A 17,914-nucleotide genomic window follows, 5' to 3' on the forward strand; every position below is an offset into this window, starting at 1 on the left:
GAAAAAATCCTTCCTGATCCTAAATATGGTGGTCAGTTAGACCCTGAGCATGTGGGAAAGACCCACCAGCCAGAAACCTGGAAAAATATTTTCTGTAGAAACTGTCAAAGCCCACCCCATCTAGTGTTCCATCACCAGTCATTGGAGATATTTGCTAATAACAGTCAAAGGTTGGCTACATGCAATTATAGGCAGTCTTATCATACCATCCCCTCCATAAACTTATCAAGCTCATTCTTGAAGCCAGTTAGGTTTTTTGCCCCCAATGCTCCCCTTGGAATGCTGTTCCAAAACTTTACTCCTCTGATGGTTAGAAACCCTCGCCTAATTTCAAGCCTAAACTTGTTGGTGGCCAGTTTATATCCATTTGTTCTTGGTGCTTAACTTAAATTAGCTCCTATCCCTCCCTGGCATTTATCCACTTGATATATTTATAGAGAGCAATCAGATCTCCCCTTGGCCTTCTTTTGGTTAGGTTCAATAAGCAAGCTCTTTGAGTCTCCTTTCATTAAGTAGGATTTTCATTCCTTGGCTCATCCTAGTAGCCCTTCTCTGCATCTGTTCCAGTTTGAATTCATCTTTCTTAAACGTAGGAGACCAGAACTGCACACAATATTCCAGATGAGGTCTCACCAGTGCCTTGTATAATGGTACTAACACTTCCCTAACTCTATTGGAAATACCTTGCCTGATGCATTCTAGGACTGCATTAGCCTTTTTCATGGCTACATCATATTGGTGGCTCATAGTCATCCTGGGATCAACCAATACACCCAGGTCTTTCTCTTCCTGTCACTTCCAACTGATAAATCCCCAGCTTTTTATAACAAGAATTCTTGTGTATGACCTTGCACTTTGCACTATTAAATTTCATCCCATTTCTATTACTCCAGTTTTCAAGGTCATCCAGATCAACTTGTATGATATTCCAGTCCTCCTCTGTATTGGCAATACCTCCCAAATTTGTGTCATCCACAAAGTTTATTAGAATAGTTCCACTTTTTGTGCTAAGAACATTAATAAAAATGTTACATAAGATTGGTCCCAAGACTGATCCACTAGTAACCTCCTTCCATCCTGACAGTTCACCTTTCAGTATGACCCGCTGTAGTCTCTCCTTTAACCAGCTCCTTATCCAGCTTTCAGTTCTCATATTAATCACCATCTTCTCCAATTTAACTAATAATTTCCTATGTGGGACTGTATCAAATGCCTTACTGAAATCCAGATATATTAGATCTATTGCATTTCCTTTGTCTAAAACAAGAGTTATCTTTTCAAAGAAGGAGATCAGGTTGGCTTGGCACAATCTACATTTTGTAAAACCATGTTGTATTTTATCCCAATTACCATTTAAATTTATGTCCTTAACTACTTTCTCTTTCAAAATATGTTTATCCCTTTTACCAATTCACTCTCCCACAAATATGCAGCAGCTGAGGCCATCATAGTATTTATATGAAGTACAGGCATTTATTTCTATGAATAGGAATAACATCTGAACTTGTACTAGCCAGTACAGAGAAGAGGGGATAGAGGTCCAGGTCCTCAGAGGTATTTAGGTGCCTAACTCCCACTGAAATCAATAGGAGTTTGGTGCCTAAATATCTTTGAGGATATGGATTGGGGGGCCTAATCCTGCAACCATTATTTCCACATTTGATGATATGTTTACTTACAATATATATTATTCATCCACTAGGTGTCTCTGTGTATTGTACAGAGCATAGCATCAGTAGTATCGGTACGGTAAATAAGGTCTGGATGTGTGAGGGTGATTGGTCCTATAATTGTCATGCTTCAAAGCGCTTTGAATCAAGAAGATCTTTCCTCTCACATGATAATTTTGCATGAGCAAGGTGCATTATTGGATTCTACCAGATTATCAGAATCTACCATTCCTTTCTTCAAGGATAGCAAGGCCCACAGTATGTAACCTGCTGCACCTTAACAAAAGAAGAGAATATGTAATATCTAATAATTCAGCAAAACAATTATTGCTGAATATTCACCTTTCATCTATTACTCTCAGTGACCACAACATGCTGAATTAATTCCTTGTCATTTGGTTTTGAACTTCAGGCATTTCATTTAATTGGAAAGGTAATCTAGGTCTGCAAATCAAAAAAATAAAGAAAAATAAGTTTATATTGCTGATGGAATACAATTTGTGTGCTGATTTTCACACACTACATCAGGGGAGCTCAAAACTATTCATTAAATAATAAAGAGGTACTCTTTACCTACACTACACTACATTTATTCCCTTATTAGCTGTTTCCTGGATTGGAGTTTCACCTTTGTGATGTTACTAATATATAAGACAAGGATGCAAAGAAACAAAAGCATTCACTTTTTATTTCTTATTTGCTGCCCTACATGCTGTGAAGATGTTTCCAGATCTATTAGTATTTAGTACAATGAACAAAACCATGAATAAGAAATGTAGCTGTAGGGCAGTGTTTCCCAAACTTGGGACGCTGCTTGTGTAGGGAAAGCCCCTGGTGGGCCGGACCAGTTTGTTTACCTGTTCTGTCTGCAGGTCCACCAGATCGCAGCTCCTACTGACCGCGGTTCGCTGCTCCAGGCCAATGGGAGCTGCTGGAAGCGGCGCGGGCCGAGGGACATGCTGGCCGCCACTTCCAACAGCTCCCATTGGCCTGGAGCAGCAAACCGCGGCCAGTGGGAGCCGTGATTGGCCAAACCTGCGGACACAGTGGGTAAATAAATTGGCCCAGCCCACCAGGGGATTTCCCTACACAAGCAGCATCCCAAGTTTGGGAAACACTGCTGTAGGGCATCACTTGGAGTATGGAATTAAAAGTGAAAAATCAAGAATGCAGTGTGATCTGGCTTTCATCTTCACTGGGGCAATGAATTACACTGCCAGATAGGCTTGCCTTACAAATCACTTATCTGGTTCCACTCAGATAGAGGCTGCCTGGGACTATAATAGTATGCATGTGTACAAATAGGGCAGTATTTTGAAAAAAATGTTTTTAAAAGGAAGCAAACTCCCATGTTAAGGCAGCATGGAGAATTTGTTGTGATAACAGAAAAGATTAAAAATCTGAACTGAAATTCCACCTTTATAAATAAAGAACAACTATCTGATGGCTTTTTGGTGGGCTGTGAAAATCACTTGGGTGATCAGAGTCACTAGCAGCTTGACATGTGTTCCCTGGCACAAAAAACACTTTCTAACCAGGACCCGTGAAAAGGATCTTAGCATAGAAGTTGGGAACATCATAGACATTGGAGACAGAATGGAGCTTGGTTTCTCCCTTTTTGGGGTGAGATAGCATACAGTAATCAACACAATAACTGGCAAATCCATTCTTCCACTTTCAAACAGTAGAAACATAGGCAAAACTCTCAAAAGCGAATGTTGTGCCAATATTTAAAAAAGGCTCAGGAGATGGCAGGAAAATGTATAGACTGACATTGATCCTGGGCAAGATAATAGAGCGGCAGGACTTAATTAATAAAGAATTAGAGGAGGGTAATATAATTAATGCCAATCAAAATGGGTTTACAGAAAATAGATAGGGGATAGGGGGAGCCTATACAAGAAGGATGGGCTCCACCTAAACCAAAGTGGATCCAGACTGCTGGCACTTAACATTAAAAAGGTTGCAGAGCAGTTTTTAAACTAAGAAATGGGGGAAAGCTGATGGCAGCAGAGGAGCACGTGGATTGGACAGAGACATCTCTTAGAGGAGAATCTATTGATAGAAATTCTCTAGGTTTTAGTCAGGAGGAGAGGATGGAAGAGAATAAAGTATGGGCCAGACCAGATGAGAAACATTCACATAAAAAAGAATCTGACACATCAGAAAAGGGCAGGCAAATAAACAGTAACCAGTTTTTAAAGTGCTTGTACACAAATGCTAGAAGTCTAAATAATAAGATGGGTGAACTACAGTGCCTCGTGTTAAAGGAGGATATTCATATAATAGGCATCACAGAAACCTGGTGGAGTGGGGACAATCAATGGGACACAGTCCTTCCGGAGTACAAAATATATCGGAAGGCCAGAACAGGTCGTGCAGCGGAGGGGGAGTGGCACTATATGTGAAAGAAAATGTAGAATCAAATGAAGTACAAAATCTTAAATGAATCCACATGTTCCATAGAAGCTATATAGATAGTACAGATGTGGTCTCCTCATCTCAAAAAAGATATACTGGCACTAGAAAAGGTTCAGAGAAGGGCAACTAAAATGATTAGGGGTTTGGAACGGGTCCCATATGAGGAGAGATTAAAGAGGCTAAGACTTTTCAGTTTGGAAAAGAGGAGACTAAGGGGGGATATGATAGAGGTATATAAAATCATGAGTGATATGGAGAAAGTAGATAAGGAAAAGTTATTTACTTATTCCCATAATACACGAACTAGGGGACACCAAATGAAATTAATAGGCAGCAGGTTTAAATCAAATAAAAGGAAGTTCTTCTTCACACAGTGCACAGTCAACCTGTGGAACTCCTTGCCTGAGGAGGTTGTGAAGGCTAGGACTATAACAGGGTTTAAAAGAGAACTAGATACATTCATGGAGGTTAAGTCCATTAATGGCTATTAGCCAGGATGGGTAAGGAATGGTGTCCCTAGACTCTGTTTGTCAGAGGATGGAGGTGGATGGCAAGAGAGAGATCACTTGATCATTACCTGTTAGGTTCACTCCCTCTGGGGCACCTGGCATTGGCCACTGTTGGTAGATAGGATACTGGGATAGATAGACCTTTGGTCTGACCCACTATGGCCATTCTTATGTTCTTATGACAATCTGGACAATATCCTTCTGGGATTCAACCAGTGCCCAGTCTCCTGACTTTACAGTTGACAGCTTAGAGCAGAATTTTCACTGCATGTGCTGAGATTCCACTCCCAAAACTAACTAGCAAAGAAAGTCAGCACATCACATTTCTAGTCTGCTATCATTTCCAGCCTGGATAATCATTGCAATTCCCACAAAGGGAACAAAAAACAATTATGAATATAATTTGAAAAGGCTACAACCAAGTAGCTTAATGGATGCTAGCCTATTTGCTACCAGAACTCTGGCTTGATTTAGCTCTGATTAAAGTGACTAAAGTCAGTATGATTAGATACGTATAGGTAACACCCTGATGAAGAACACCAAGAAAGACTTAAGCTTGCCTTGAAAAAAATAGTTTACTGTCTCAAGCTATATAGTAAAAAAGTGAATGAAGGCCTGCTCTGCAGGGAGCTGCTGAGCTAAAGGCTGAGAAGTTGTGAGAGTTGCTTGCAAAGTATATAGGGAAGAAAATATTCAGGCAATTTATTCAACACATTTTCCCTCTTATTACAATGACCTCTTCCTTTCAGCAAGTATGTTCTGACTTGGCTTTATTTAAGAAGTTGATGACTATCTATTGGTATAAAGTCTGCCTTGACCTGCTTGTTGTTTACCAGTCTATTTCAATTTCCATGCTACAAGCTGCCTGATAATTATTCAAACAAAACCCAAGCTTTGTAAACGTCAATTGAGCCAGGGCCTCAGAGCTGAGGAAAGCACTTTCTCCAAGACACAGCCATAATTCATGCTTCTGCTTTCCCAATCACTCACAATTGCTGTTGTCAGAGTAGAAGCTTAGCCAGAGCGAGTGTTAAAACTAGCAGCACCAGGGCATCTGTCTTGCCACCAAATACCTCTCAATCTCTGTCTGAGGGAGCTACTGCAAGAAATTAGCCTTGTTGCTTCTCAGTCCAGTGATGCATTTAGAATTGATAGCTCTGTCGTTGCCTTGTATTATCCACATTGTAATAAGCTGAGTGTATCTTGCTAAATGTCACACTTAGATACCCGCTGTCATTTTTCAGTAGATGAAATATATGTTCTACCTTGTCCTTTGTTCTCCAACAGGAGATATCAGCATGCTGACAATGTCTACTACCGTATATACTTAATTCAAAAGGTCAAGATAAGCTGTGAGAAGGATCAAAAGTCATTAAAAAGCATGCTTCATATACTCCTCAAGGTAACACTCTGTGGATACTAACTAACATAATATACATTACAACTCTTGTAATGGAAACCGACATTTTAACACTTGCTGTAATTTTATGAGTAATGTAGAAAATCTTATGCTAACTTCCAGAGGTAAAACAGACTGTGCACAATGAGGGAGTGGAAGTGCAGTAAGTTAATTAGTCACACCAGAGTACACAGGTTCAAGTTCTGGGTTAGGGCACAAGTGAAACAGAGTTTGAGAGCTCCCTTTACACATAGTATACCAGTGTAACCCTTCTGCCCATCTAAGTTGGCAGCAACAAGGGCCGGGTTCTGTATCTAGGGGTTCCGTTTCAATAACGCAATGCAAAACCGGCTCGAGCCCCCACCCAGTGACCTGGGACAATTACATACCACCCCCTGGGCACCTCCAAGAGGCAATACTTCCCCTCTCGCAAGCACGGAGTCTGAGTGTAACAGAAAATGTTTAATAACATGAGGTAAACAACATCAGCATTAAATGGAAAAAACACCACAACTAGAGTTTTTAGACCAAACCATGAGCGAAGACCCACCCCAGCAAATTGAGCCGTGTCCTCTCCCGTTGGTTCTTGAAACCAGCGACCCAAGAATCACCAAAGTCCCAAAAGTCCACCAATCCCAAAGTCTCTTGGGTCCAGCAACCCAAGAATCACAAAAGTCCCAAAAGTCCGACAACCCCCCAAAGTCTCTGTCCATGATCAGTGCAGCCCCAGAGTTCAAAGGGGGGGTGAGCAGGGTGTTAAGGGGCACCTTACGTGATCCGAGGCCAACCGGCTGCTTCTCCGTGGGGTTCCACTGCAGCCTTCACCACGAACTGCTCCACTCCACCCGCAGTCCCACAAACTGCTCTGGCAGCTGCTCCGCTCCGCTCACCGACCTGTGAGCCGCGCTGCTCCGCTCCGCTCACCGACCTGTGAGCTGCGCCGCTCCGCTCCGCCCGTCCCTTGGGCCGCTCCCACAAGGCTCTGCTCTGCTAGCTGCCCCTCCAGCCGCTCCGCTCCGCTCACCCCCGCTAAGCTAAGTTAGCTTAGCAATATAGCTTCAGGCTCCCCCACTAGTTAACACAGCCTCAGTGACCTCAGCTCTTAAATAGCTTTAGCTCTTTTGTGATTTCAGCTCTTAGTGATTTCAGCTAGTAGTAGGGGAGCCCCAGTGCTGGTGCACTATTGGCCCAAAGTGAACTCAGCTCAGCAGTCTGTAACTAGACTCCTAAGGGAATCAAAGTTAGCTCTGACATTCAACAGTGGAGAGAGGAGGTAGTGCAATTGGTGTTTCAACCCCCTCGGGGAGGGGGCCACACCATCAGGTACAAATACCTGTCCCCATCCTCTCTCAATTCACTGGGTTTTGTAACCCATGCCCCTTGACAAGCAAATGCTACTTAGGTAATGGTGAATGACTCACTCAGTCCTTCTGTCATACAACAGTTCCACTGGCCTTGATTCACAGAATCAGGGTAACAAAACTTTATTCTTCCTGCCCCAATAACAGAGAAACTGGGGATCCCACACCAGCCAAAGTAACCACTTTGAGTTGCTGTGGTTTCATGCCAGGCGAGTGGGTGTGCCTATGCAAACAAGATCAGCCCCTGGAGTTCTTTTCCACCCTCGCCATAATTCACCACCAGATGTCAGGGTAGAGCTCATCCTGACTCTGCTTACATCCTCCCCCCAGCCGAAAATTTGTCGTCCCGACAAATCACACTCCCTATTATAACAACTCACTGGTTCCCTCCAAAGGGCCTCAGATAGCCCACTCTAGCTTCCACAAGCCTGTGTGCTAAACATATTGGTTCCTCACTAGTTACCCCAGGTGCATCATAAGTCAACCGTTTTACTGGTCTTATTACCCTGTCTCGTCTATTGAGAATCTCTGTTGCCGTGGTGGGCGGGACAGCCTCTTGACCGATGGATGGAGAGGTTTCCTTTGAGGGTCCCTCGGCTACTGGCATAGGCCCCTGCATTTCTAGTTCTAACAGTGGAGGGTCCAAGGTGCCCAGGACATCCTCCACCTGTATGTCTCCACTGTCCAATAACCTGGGTGTGTCATCACATGGGGGTCCCACCAGTGGCTCAGGGGTGTCAGGAATGGGCCTAAATACTTCTGCCATGGGGTTTAGGGTGGAAGAAGAGGAGCTCTCTGTTGATTCAGCCGATCGAGACTGAAATCTTGTCTCCATCCCAGGGTACACCATGGTTGTGTCTTCCTCCTCAGACTCACTCTCAGATGTGCTGCATGGGGGTAGGTTAGCTGCAGGGGGCTGGCTGTCCACGTTGGAGGGCGGCTTTGGTCCAGCACCTTTGTTCTGCCCAGGTGCCCTGTTGTGGCCCATCTCATACGGGGTGCCTACCAATTCCCCCACAGGGAGCAAAAGGTTTCTATGCACTGTCTTTGTCTGCCCTGGACCCTCTTCAGGTTTGATCTTGTAGACCGGCAGGTCTCCTAGCTTTTCCATCACCAAGTAAGGTATTGCCTTCCATCTGTCGGCTATCTTGTGTTTGCCAGCAATACCCAAATTTCGCAGCAGAACTCTGTCCCCCGGCTGGAGTTCTTGCAGACGTACCCTAGCATCATATCGATGTTTGTTGCGGTCGGCGTTCTTCCGAGCCGCAGATGTAGCTAAGTGATAAGCATCCCGCAGCTTTTCTCTCAGTCGGGATACATATTGCTGATGAGTTTCATAGCTATCTCCATCCTCTGATACACCAAAGCACAGGTCTATGGGTAATCTTGGTTCTCGTCCAAACATTAAGAGATATGGGGTGACTCCTGTAGCATCATTCTTTGTGGCATTGTAGGCGTGCACCAGATATGCAACATGTTGGCTCCAGGTTGCTTTCTGCTCTGGTCGCAAAGTCCCCAACATATCTAATAGGGTTCGGTTGAACCTCTCTGGCTGAGGATCACCTTGCGGGTGATAAGGTGTTGTTCTAGACTTCTTAATTCCCGCTATCCTCAGCACCTCCTTCAGAAGATGACTCTCAAAGTCCCGCCCCTGATCCGAGTGTATCCGGGCTGGAAATCCATAAACTGAGAAATATTTCTCCCACAGTACTCGAGCAACCGTGGTGGCCCTCTGATCACGCGTGGGATATGCCTGCGCATATCGTGTATAATGGTCAGTCACTACTAGAATGTTCCCAATATTCCTCTTGTCTACTTCTAAAGACAAGAAATCGATGCATACCAGTTCCAAAGGTTTGGTGCTGGTGATGTTCTTGAGATATGCAGCCCTCGTGGGCAGAGTTTTCCTTTGAACACATCGAGCGCAGGTCTCATATTTCCTGCGAACATCTTCAGCCATCCGAGGCCAATAGAATCTACTACGAAGAAGTTCCAGGGTCCTCTCCATCCCTAAATGTCCAAAGTCATCATGCAGGGCCCTCATGGCCAGGGCTCTGTACTCTTTTGGCAGCACTAGCTGTGCTTGTTGCTTTTGTAAAGGGTCTGTGGTCACTCGATGTAGCACTCCCTGAATCAGTTTTAGTTTGGTCCATTCTCTCAATAGTAGTTTACCCTCCGGGTTAGGTGGGACAACCACAGCTGGGCTTCGCCCCTCCCTTTTGGCAAGCAGTGTATCACGAATACCAATATCTTGCAGCTGGGCTTCCTGCCAGTCAGCCGCATTGAGCATGGGCAAAGGAGATTGGTCCAACGCAATATAGTTCACTGAAGCAGAAGGCACGCATTCAGGGGGCAGGCCCAAAGCTTCTGCAGCACATCCATGAAGACTCTCATGGGACTCTGGCTCCCGGCGACTCACACTGCAAATAGCCCTCACTCCATCTGTGGGTATCACAGCAACTCCTGGTGCCTGTGGACGCCTGGACAATGCATCTGCATCTACATTGCTTCTCCCTGATCGGTATTGAATGCTGAAGTCATAGCTAGCCAAAGCGGCCACCCATCTTTGCCCTGTAGCATCCAGCTTAGCACTTGTTAACACATAGGTCAGTGGGTTGTTGTCTGTCCACACCTGGAACTGAGCACCATATAAGTAGTCTCGAAATTTCTCAGTGATGGCCCATTTCAAGGCCAAGAACTCCAGCTTGTGGGTGGGATAGCGAGTTTCACTATCAGACAGTCCTCGGCTGGCAAAGGCTACAGGTTTACGTCTTCCTTCCACTTCCTGGTACAGTACTGCTCCCAGACCCTCCAAACTGGCATCAGTATGCAGGATAAATGGCTTGCTTGGGTCAGCAAAGACTAGTACTGGAGCATGAGTTAGGCAAGTAATGATTTCTCGAAAAGCCCTTTCACATCTCTCATCCCACCGTGGCCCAAATGGTTCGAAGGGGCCATAGTGTCTCTGCACAGGAGGCTTTGGGGACCTTCCCTTATTCTTGGTCTTAGATTTGTTCCTGCTGGACTGGTATCCCCTGGTAAGATCATTCAGAGGTTTTACAATCGTAGCATAGTTTTTCACAAATCTGCGATAGTAGCCACTAAACCCAAGAAAGGTCTTGAGTTCTCTGTAGTTACTTGGACATGGCCATGTAGTGAGGGCTTCTATTTTATCGGGATCAGTACTCACACCCTCTTGGGACACGATGTGACCCACATACTTCACGGAGGTCCTGCAGAACTGGCATTTGTCAATTGAAAGCTTCAAACCATAATCCTCTAACCTATCAAGCACTTTAAGAAGTCTTTCTTCATGCTCCTCCAAGGTTCTTCCAAACACTATCAGGTCATCCAAATAAACTAACACTTGCAGTAAATTCATGTCTCCCACAACTTTCTCCATAAGACGTTGAAATGTGGCAGGTGCTCCAGAGATCCCTTGGGGCATGTGTTCAAACTGATAAAACCCTAATGGGCAGATGAAGGCTGTCTTCTCCTTATCTGCTTCACCCAGAGGGATCTGGTAGTATCCACTCCGAAGATCCAACACAGAGAACCACTGGCTTCCCAGCAAACAGTCTAAGGCATCTTGGACTCGAGGCATTGTGTACTGGTCAACCACAGTACGGCGGTTTAGGGTGCGGTAGTCAATACACATCCGGATTTTCCCATTCTTTTTACGGACCACCACAATGGGTGAGGCATATGGGCTGCGGGACTCTGTAATGATGCCATTCGCAGCCAGCTCCTGAAGATGTTGTCGCACATCTTCCATCTCGGAGAGGGCAATCCTCCTAAATCTCTCCCTGAAAGGTCGAGAGTCATGTAGTCTGATGTTGTGCTCTACTCCTTTTGCACATCCCACATCCCACTCATGCAATGAGAACACCTTGGATCTTTCACAAAGTTTCCTCCTCAGGCGATCTTTCCACTCCTCGGACAACGGTGAATCTCCAAAGTCAAACTTTGCAGGGTCTATTGGCGGAACTTGAGTCTCACACTGGGGTTTTACAATTGATTCAGGCTCAAAGAGATCCGCTATCTTTTGTCCTTGCTTCACAACAACATCTCTACTTGTTTCATTAGCAATCAGTATAGTCACCTTTTCCTGGGCTTCAGCAGGTAGGGTTATGACTCCACTGGGGACCAGCACTCCTTCCGGGAGCTCTCCTTCAACCGGCTGCTCTACCATTGCTAATGCCCCTTTACTGCCTTTCAGCCGAGTACTCATGACAAGCACTTCTTGCTCCGTCCTTGCAGGCACTACTAACGGGGTTGTGCCCATGTACTTCAGCGCCCCAATCGGTAGCTCAGATGTCTCCTTTTTAGCACCCTCAATCTTCCTATAGGCTTCAGCACAAAGCGTATGGATCATCAGGGTATTCAGGTACTGGTCCCCAGCCCGTCATCTGCAGTAATCCGCGAGCACCTTGAAGAGACTGGAGTTGGTCCCGATCAGCACAGACACATCAGAGGTCCCTTTAGGGTCAGGGCATATTAATGCAGCTGTGTCCACCTCTTCTCTTACCCCAGCAACCTCCTCTGGGAATTCCAGGTGCACTATGACATACCCTTGGTAGGGGTATTCATCCATGCTGAGGCCACACAGACCAACGCCAGTCAGTGGCTGTATAGGCAGGTGCCTAAGCATTTGTTGGTAGAATGACTGAAATATAATAGTCACTTGAGATCCAGTGTCAAGCACGGCTTTACAATCCACCCCTTCAATCTTCACCATGACCTCTGCTCGAGGCCCTATCAGTCCTGCGGGGATCCCAGCTGGACAGTCTTTTCTGGGGGAATCTTCAAATCCTGCAGGCCTGGGTGGTCCCCGTCCCTGGACTCTCTGGCAGCTACCGGATCTCTCCCAACTGATCCTCAGCTTTCCATACACTAAGGAGGGGTTTTCTTCATTATGGCACTTGGCAGCACTGTGTCCATCCTGACCACATCGGTAGCAGAAGAATTGTCCTTTCCCTCTTCGCCCAGATGGGATGGTGGCTCTAAATGCTGACTTCTCCATCGCCACGGTCAGAGGCTCCTTATTCCCGGAAGTCTTAGCTTGGTCAATGGTGCTTTGCAGTTCAGCTATCCGTTCTGTCAGGACCTGCACTTGTTGGGCAAGTTCCTCTGTGGTGCTCACCATCAGTACACTGGCCATTTGCAGTGGTGTTGTGCCGGCTGGCTCCAATGTTTGGGCTTCCCAAAACTCGCTGGCAGCCTGCCTTTCTTCCTCTTCTCTGACCTCCTTTATCAGCTGGGAATAACTTGGGGGATGTTCCCGTCGTTCTCTTAGCCGGAGATGGAGTAGAATCGAATTCTGATATTGAGCTCCTCTTACAATTTGAGCCAGTCTGGTCCGATCCATCTGTTCAGCAGTCACTGCACCCCTCATGACAGCTCTCTGAAGCAGTCTTTCCAGCCTCTGTATATAGGCTGAAATCTTCTCACCAATTTGCTGTCGGGAATTAAGGAACTTACAGTAACTGTCTTCAGGGCCCTCTACACTCCCAAAGGTATGATCAAGGGCCTCTAGGCAGTCCTTCACACTGACCCCAGGGTCAATGAGCTTCAGGGTGCGAATCACATCTAATGCTGGGCCACTAAGGCTCTCTATCAGACATCTTCGCTTTTCTGCATCAGGTACGGCCCACTCCTGCAGCATTTCAGTGGTATGCTCCAACCAGGGTTCGAACTCCTCTGCCCCAGCAAATAACCTTAACTCACGACAAGAGTTTGACCTAGCATGGGACAACACAACCTTTTCCAATATTTGCCCCAGTGCTTTTGTCCAATCATTGGCTGAGGCTGTGGCCCCTGAGCTAGAGGCTGCAGGACCGGGGCCCAACAAACCCGACATATTAGCCATTATACAAACAGTAATTTCCTCAAAATATAACCACAATTGTTTCCCAATGCAGGGGAACACTCAACAGGTGCTTGCGAGGGGTACTGACCCAGGGGATCCCGGACGAGCCCCCAAAAATGTAACCCTTCTGCCCGTCTAAGTTGGCAGCAACAAGGGCCGGGTTCTGTATCTAGGGGTTCCGTTTCAATAACGCAATGCAAAACCGGCTCGAGCCCCCACCCAGTGACCTGGGACAATTACATACCACCCCCTGGGCACCTCCAAGAGGCAATACTTCCCCTCTCGCAAGCACGGAGTCTGAGTGTAACAGAAAATGTTTAATAACATGAGGTAAACAACATCAGCATTAAATGGAAAAAACACCACAACTAGAGTTTTTAGACCAAACCATGAGCGAAGACCCACCCCAGCAAATTGGGCCGTGTCCTCTCCCGTTGGTTCTTGAAACCAGCGACCCAAGAATCACCAAAGTCCCAAAAGTCCACCAATCCCAAAGTCTCTTGGGTCCAGCAACCCAAGAATCACAAAAGTCCCAAAAGTCCGACAACCCCCCAAAGTCTCTGTCCATGATCAGTGCAGCCCCAGAGTTCAAAGGGGGGGGTGAGCAGGGTGTTAAGGGGCACCTTACGTGATCCGAGGCCAACCGGCTGCTTCTCCGTGGGGTTCCACTGCAGCCTTCACCACGAACTGCTCCACTCCACCCACAGTCCCACAAACTGCTCTGGCAGCTGCTCCGCTCCGCTCACCGACCTGTGAGCCGCGCTGCTCCGCTCCGCTCCGCTCCGCTCACCGACCTGTGAGCCGCTCTGCTCCCCGACCTGTGAGCTGCGCCGCTCCGCTCCGCCCGTCCCTTGGGCCGCTCCCACAAGGCTCTGCTCTGCTAGCTGCCCCTCCAGCCGCTCCACTCACCCCCGCTAAGCTAAGTTAGCTTAGCAATATAGCTTCAGGCTCCCCCACTAGTTAACACAGCCTCAGTGACCTCAGCTCTTAAATAGCTTTAGCTCTTTTGTGATTTCAGCTCTTAGTGATTTCAGCTAGTAGTAGGGGAGCCCCAGTGCTGGTGCACTATTGGCCCACAGTGAACTCAGCTCAGCAGTCTGTAACTAGACTCCTAAGGGAATCAAAGTTAGCTCTGACATTCAACAGTGGAGAGAGGAGGTAGTGCAATTGGTGTTTCAACCCCCTCAGGGAGGGGGCCACACCATCAGGTACAAATACCTGTCCCCATCCTCTCTCAATTCACTGGGTTTTGTAACCCATGCCCCTTGACAAGCAAATGCTACTTAGGTAATGGTGAATGACTCACTCAGTCCTTCTGTCATACAACAGTTCCACTGGCCTTGATTCACAGAATCAGGGTAACAAAACTTTATTCTTCCTGCCCCAATAACAGAGAAACTGGGGATCCCACACCAGCCAGTAACCACTTTGAGTTGCTGTGGTTTCATGCCAGGCGAGTGGGTGTGCCTATGCAAACAAGATCAGCCCCTGGAGTTCTTTTCCACCCTCGCCATAATTCACCACCAGATGTCAGGGTAGAGCTCATCCTGACTCTGCTTACATCAGCGAAAGGAATGCTTGTCTAGAATGACTTCATGCTGCTACTGTGGTCTTATTCTGAATGTTAAAATTTTGTCAGGAGCTTCATCAGCTTCTCTTTTCATAGAATCCTAGAAATTAGAGATGGTCAAGACCTACAGTATTAAATCATCCTGTCCGTCCACCCCCCTGAAACTGAATGATTGTTTTGTAGTACAGTATGTTGGTGAGCATTTTGTTCTGTCACTACTACTCTTGGGGCACATTTTTCTAGTTTAGAAGACGTCATTGTTAAGGAACATGCCTTGGTATTTCCTTTTATATGAATTTTTGCTACTTTTCATTCCATTACTCTTTATCTTATCCCCTTTGCCCTAGGCAACAAATCTGGCCCAAGAGAACTTTTCTTCCTTCTTGGTTTTTACATCCTTCAAACTCTTCCCTCCTTTTTTTGTCAGATTAAATAGATTTAACAGAGTCAAATACTTCTCTATAAAATCAATTCTGTTGGTGCCCTTGGCATGTATGTATGTTCTTTTCTAAACAAACTCTCAGTTTTCAAAAATTGTTTTTTTCTAGCTCAGAAGCAGCCAGAACTGTATGTGGGATACAACTTTCAGAATGCTGAACTTCCATTGACTTTTAAAGAGACTTAGAAGCCTAAGTGATTTTGATGCTTTTCAATAAAAGCTACCTTTTGTTTTCCATGTATGCACTTGCCAGTCTATGGCCTCTCAGTTCTCTGACAATTGTCGTCGAACATTTCCATAACTCCACTAGTCTGCAATCTTACTCTTCATTGTGCATCTTACTGCATTCTCAAAAAGAAGAACAGGAGTACTTGTGGCACCTTAGAGACTAACAAATTTATTAGAGCATAAGCTTTCGCGGACTACAGCCCACTTCTTCGGATGCATATAGAATGGAACATATATTGAGGAGATATATATACACACATACAGAGAGCATAAACAGGTGGGAGTTGTCTTACCAACTCTGAGAGGCCAATTAATTAAGAGAAAAAAAAACTTTTGAAGTGATAATCAAGATAGCCCAGTACAGACAGTTTGATAAGAAGTGTGAGCATACTTACAAGGGGAGATAGATTCAATATTTGTAATGGCTCAGCCATTAGTATGTGAAGTATGCCCTCTATCTAACCCCTCTCCCCCGCTCTCTGCCCCCTTACCGCACTGCCTGGAGCACCGGTGGCTGGTGGCGCTACAGCCGAGCTGCCTGGCTGGAGCCAGCCACACCACCATGCAGCGCAGAGCACTGGGTCAGGCTGAGGCTCTACAGCTGCGCTGCCCCAGGAGCTCGCAGCCCCACCACCCAGAGCACTGCGCCGGCGGCACAGTGAGCTGAGGCTGTGAAGGGGAAACAGCAGGGGAGGGGCCAGGGACTAGCCTCCCGGGCCAGGAGTTCAGGGGCCAGGCAGGAGGGTCCTCCGGGCCGTAGTTTGCCCACCTCTGGTATAGACGAATAAAAATTCTTAAATGAATGAAAAGGCTACTACTGATTTTTACATTAAGAATTGTCATATAAGGCACTTTGAAATTTATGAACTTGTCAGCGATAAATCTGCTCTGCACCAATCCCTATAAAGCGCTCTAAAATGAATACCTGCTACAGTGGTTTACAAGTTAAAGAAACATTTATTTAACATCAAGACTATGCTTTTAGAGAGGTCTCCACAGTCTTGCCACCTAATTAAAAAAGCATCCCTTAGCCTCAGAACAGATTTCGTTTGCATGCCTCAGTGAATATAATCCATAAATGGCAAGACCGCTACACAAATTAAAATAAAATATTTAAGCACTGAATCTCTTGACTCTTTCTGTCACTCAACCAGGGCTGTTAATGTTTCCCTATAGTACAGAAGCTGCAGTGGGGCCAAAAGCGTACGTCTGTACTTTTCAGCCCCTGCTGCTCTGGCAGTAATGCTGGGTCAAACTCATCCCTGAAGTGACTCCATTCAAGTCAGTTGAGTGATCCTATTGATGTCTTATGTGTAGTCAAAGGAAAGTAATTTCTCTGGAGGAAAGCATATTCAACTCACATACGCAAATAGTTACTGTATGTTTAAAGTTGTGACATCCTATGAACTTTAACAAATTTACCCACTTATCTTTGTGAATTCCCCCAGATCTTATTTGTTTCCCCTCTTCTTCAGAATTGCCTTCCCACATAACTAATTGAGAGGCGGCACCAGAGAAATGCCTGCCAGAACTCACATGTACATCGGTAAAAAACGAAATTTTTAACTCAGGTAGTCAGCGAGTCTGCAAATTCCTTCCATGAAAGTCTGCATTAAAATATATTGTTTACTACCCTGGAGGACAAAAGCTAACATAAAACCAACTGTGAACATTCTGGATAACTCTATTCTATCTCCAGTTACCCATAGGAGCGTCATGTACTAATGGACTGCTACAACTTTAGCACATACCATGTAGAGCTATTAGAGCTAATGATTCTGGGATACCATATATAATTAGCTTTATCACTCAGCTGGTACAGCACTCCAGGGATTTCTACTGTCATGCAATGGCATCCTGGGAATATCAAATTGAAAGTGGGGCCACCTGAGGTTCTGCAAGGACAGAGTAAGGAAAATAACTGCTCTGATGGGGGCTCCACTCCAATCCACCACATAATTAAAGCTCCCCAAATGTTTACAGTTCTATTTAGCTCAGCTGGTAAAGCTGACTGTTACAATAGCCTCATCATTTGAAACACAAGAGAATCACACACACACAGGTTTTGATAATGTTTTGTTTTTTTCCTTGACATTCACCTATTTTTGTTCCATATGTTCTTTCATGTCTTTGCTGCTCAACGCCTATATTTATTTCATTCACTGCAAACTGCCTCCTTCAAACACTTGACATCTTTGCTTTTGGCTGGCTCAAAGTTACTATTATCTATTTGTGACTTCTTTCAGACATGCTCAGCATTGGGGGCCGGCTCCTGCCAGGTTCCTCCTCTCCTGAGTGCTCTACACCCAACTGTCATTAATTTTTAGTGGACATTGATGGGCCTCAGCACTTCAGAGGCAGTGCACAGTGTTTTGCATGACCAAGACCTTAGAAAAAATAAAGCAATATGCAAAAGACTCCTATTTATGCGATTAGCTCTATGTACAA

Source organism: Malaclemys terrapin, chromosome 10 (assembly GCF_027887155.1).
Source record: "Malaclemys terrapin pileata isolate rMalTer1 chromosome 10, rMalTer1.hap1, whole genome shotgun sequence".
NCBI classification, from domain to species: Eukaryota; Metazoa; Chordata; order Testudines; family Emydidae; genus Malaclemys; species Malaclemys terrapin.